This window comes from Lissotriton vulgaris, chromosome 6, assembly GCF_964263255.1.
Source record: "Lissotriton vulgaris chromosome 6, aLisVul1.2, whole genome shotgun sequence".
Taxonomy (NCBI): Eukaryota; Metazoa; Chordata; class Amphibia; order Caudata; family Salamandridae; genus Lissotriton; species Lissotriton vulgaris.
Genome location: NC_141694.1, coordinates 241479948 through 241484156, shown reverse-complemented (window position 1 = coordinate 241484156; position 4209 = coordinate 241479948). Strand labels below are relative to the sequence as shown.

At 42.5% G+C, this 4209-nt stretch overlaps 2 pseudogenes across 1 annotated transcript; both read right to left on the bottom strand.

Moving 5' to 3' along the window:
• Positions 1–689: 689 nt before the first annotated feature.
• LOC147707072 (abscission/NoCut checkpoint regulator pseudogene) lies at positions 690–2560 on the bottom strand (annotated as a pseudogene). Its single transcript, XR_015296607.1, has one exon. The product of XR_015296607.1 is annotated as an abscission/NoCut checkpoint regulator pseudogene (transcript).
• A 253-nt stretch (positions 2561–2813) lies between these two features.
• LOC147707071 (transmembrane protein 242 pseudogene) lies at positions 2814–3254 on the bottom strand (annotated as a pseudogene).
• Between the last annotated feature and the right edge of the window lie 955 nt (positions 3255–4209).

Here is a 4209-nt window from a genome sequence, read left to right as displayed (position 1 = left end):
GTTGACGAATCTGCCTGAAAATTTCCTCAAAATGGCCTCGCGGTGCCCCGGTCCTTCCCTGAAAGTTTGGGGGGGATTTGTCAAGCGGGGGATGAGATAAAAGCGGGGTCCCCAAACGCGTTTTCCCCATGTTAATTTCCACAGGGCGGTCGCCCTCACTTTTAGCCCGAACGGCTGAATGGATTTCCACGAAACTTGGCAAAATTGTAGGGACTGGTAGCCCGATGTGCCTTTGCTATGTCTCAAGATATGTGCTCCAGTGGATATTTAGTAATTTAGGTTCAAAAAAATATATATATCTATAGCTGCGCCCCGGTACGCGTACCGGGCGCGCCACGCGACTTGCGCACGGAAAGCTGATTGGCTGTCGGGTGTCTGTAAACATTCTAAACAGTCCGGAGCGGCCGCCATCTTGTGTCTCGGTAGGATCGAGACATGAGAGGTGGCCAAAACAAAGGGGGAAATGACCATAAGGGGGCAGAGTAGACCCTACCTGACCCCCTAGGTTTGATGTGGGGGCTTTAAAAGGGCCCCGCGGGGCCAAAAAAACGTATTTTTTTTTTCGATTGTTTGCGGGGGGAGCGCCCGGTACGCGCACCGGGAATCGGACCGGGGAGCATACTATGGGGAAAAATGAATGATAGACTTTTCAAATATTGTATGTTTATTAATTGTTCTTCTTTTTTTTTTATGAATATTTCAATAAACTTTATTAGGATGAATAGCCTACTCCAGAAAAACTCTGGGCTCCATTTCTCACGGCTCACTAGTGATTTGCACATCCCGCTAGTCCGCCAGATTATTGCACTTGGGGAAAGGGTGTCAGGCATGTTTATTTTTATGCCATGTGCACTGGAGCTCCCAGCCAAAACGTCAAGAAAAAACAACTTGGAAAATGTTATGCATGTTCATGTGCACATGCGTTTTTGGGGAAATGCATGTGTACTTCAATGTAAAATCATGCTGGAAAATTAAACATGGTTAACAAGTAATCAGTGGTTAAGCATTCATTTACAAGTCTTCCACCAAGTAGTGTTTTTCCTTAAAATTTACAATTCAGTTAGTGAAAGACTACTAGTCATTTAGACCCTGAAAATCATAGACAACAAAAGCAAACCTGAAAGTGTGAAGAGGTATTAAAGCAACATTTTAACCTTTTCGTGAACCGTTACAGTGATCTCCCATCGTACCTAGATTCAGAAACATTTCTTCCCTCCCAGCCAAATGGTAGATTCTTGCAAGAGGTGAGATTAAGGTCATATTACCGCCTACGAGGAGGCTGAAAACTGGATGTTCTGTGTTCCTTACGGTCAAACTTATCATGCACTTCCAGGAAGCATCGCTGGCAATAGAGGTCTTCATCACAGCCATGGCATCGAAGAGTAGCATTGTTGTTACAAATGCAGCACCATGGCAGTTCCTCTTCATCACTGTCCATTGCCTTGGTCAAATGAACAGATTTTTTTGTCAAAACTCCAGTGGGCTGGACGGGGGCCTTCGCTTTTGTCCTTCTGGAAGGGTTCTGTTTTGCAGGATCTGATATGCTGGTGTTATCTGCTGGGATATTGAAGCCACTAGCTTCATCCAGATTCGCTTCCTCAGTAAGCTGTTTAAGTAGTCTTTGAATGGCTGCTTCTTCCATTTCATCATCACTATCTGGCAGCTTATAGTCATCTATGGTTACATCATCAGGGTTTTGACCTCGGAGAATTGCTAGTCTCTTTCCAATTTCTAGGATCTTCTCATCCCTGGTGTTTTCATTCTTCAGTTCCGCAGCAGCCTCAGCTAGTAATCTTTCTTTCTCCTCCTGTAGCTGCTCTGGATCTAGGTCCATAGTAAAGCTTTTGCAATCGTCATTCCCACCTGCTTGGCTAAGATCTTTCATGGTTGGAACTGCGGCACCATCAGGCTTAGCGGCTGGTTCAAATCTCCCATCAATGGCCACCTCCTCTGTCAGCTGTGTTAAAAGGTCTGCAGCCTTTTGTGCTTCAGTTCTAGTATCTGGTGGCTGGTGCACCGGTTTAGGAACTTTCGATGGAGGAATTACCCCCTGTAATGCAGCAAGCCTGTTTTCCATTTCCTCAGTGGTGGGAATAGGTTTTAGAGGGTCATTTCTGAGGGCGGCAAGCCTGGATTCTATCTCTGCATCAGACACAGCTATTTTGGGTTTGGTTTCCTCTTTCAATCTTTCCAGCCTCTCCGCAATAGCTCTGTCTTCTTTGCTAAGGCCTTTATATCTTGAATCCTGTATTCCAGGGGCTCTCACTGGACCAGACAGCGGACCACTTGGCAGATTTTGCTTAGCTTCTAAGGCAGCCACCCGTTTTTTATAGTTCGCTGGTGGAGACCATTTCGCCGTATTGTTCTTTTGAGACACTCCTCCAGTTAGCTCAATGTGACACTGTTTGCACACTTTCTGCTGGGTGTTCCCACAGCGAGGAACAACTGCACTAAACCCAATACATCCAGAACAAAATGACTTGCCACAGTTCTTGCACCCACACTCTTTCTTGAAGACAGTAAACTTTGAGGCACAACCATAGCATCTTCTGTCCATGATGACAGGTAAAGGTGTTATGCACCACAACGTACAAACATAGATGTACAATATGTCATGGGTTTTCTTTAATTTTATGTTAATCTCTCAGTCAGTGGATTTCGCATCACTACATTCCTTTTGATTTTTCTTGGCCAGCAGATTTAACTTCAGAAAGTTTCAGCTAAACAGAAATACAGCTGAAATCAGTATTGTGTTGGCAGTTATCGATCCAATGCAGCTGTAATGAAAGAGGTGTACAAGCTTTCTTCGCTGTTCATTTAGATTTAAATAGCTCGTCCCAGTCAAAGGAGTTTGGCATTTCAGGCTGCTCTGGATTTTTTGGAATTGCTGGAAATTTTGATTGCATTTGCTCCCGAAATTCTTTCAAACTGTGCACTCCTAGTGCCTTCCAGACAGCAAAACTAATGAGTTCGACTCCGCACCAGGCGTATAGTGATCCCCAACCGAGGGCACGTAAAGCAAGCGATGAACCACTCTCTGGTAAGGCCGCTGTAGCAGTAATACCCTTGTTGAACCAACTAGGGCTTTTCCTTTTTGCAAGAGAGAGAGTTGCACCAAAGCCCACCACCATTCCAACTGCGGCCGCACTAGCAAGGAAAATTCCACCTTTCACGAGCAGCAGCTTGTCCTTGGTTTTGTCGGGGTACACTGTTGTTGCGCCTGCTGTATCTCCCTGCGACTCAGCAGACGCCATACCCACTGCCCAGCCCGTGAAGGCAGGGGGTGGCAACCCGAAGAACCTCCGCCCCTCCAGCAGCACACTATTAATTGTCCTTCTTGTTGTTTTTTTTTTTTACTTTTTTTTATTTAAGTACCAACATGTAGGTACCAATGCAGAGTCTAAAATGTAATATACACTGTCTCCTTTGTAGATATATTGCATGTTGTTACAGAAGGTATTGTGGTATATGGAATTCATACCATAGTCTGTCAGGAAAGCAGAAACAATATGGAGGCAGGAGATGATAAAGAGATGTTAAATACAGATTGGAGATAATATAGTGGGAGGAAGGAAGTAACTATGAGCAAACTTACTATGTAACACAAAAAAGTTGCACAGTATATTTTAAGTCTCACTTTATATTATATCTATTTTGGTACTATTTCATAATTTACATATAAAAAAGAATAATGTCTCAAACAATTTTTAATTTTTAAATTTAAATGTATTGTTGTGATTTTTCAAAATCTAAAAGAATTTGCAACATTAATTCATCAGGTATGTCCTCCTTTTCATTCCATGATTCAATTTCTTCAACACATTTAATTAAGTCTTGGTCTACAGTGTGGTCCAAAAAGTCTATTTCATCTTTGTCTTCCTTAGGATTGTTTTCCATATTAATTTCAAATGAAATATTATTTTCATTTTGTTGTGCTTCCATTTTATTGCTGTAAATTGCATAAAAATAAATATATCAGTAGAGATAGGGCACTGTTGGGTTTAAGTTCAGACAGGTACTTGTGAGTTTTTACCAGTGAAGTTATCTTTGGGCAGTGTATGGTTTCAGGCAGGAAGTAGAACTATTAAAAAGTGCCTGTGATGAAGCCTAAGTAAATTCTTAATTATACCAGAGAAGCCTAACTCAATCCATATTTATAATAAACAAGCCTTTCTCAATGTCTAACTCTTACAGAGGGACAGTATATAA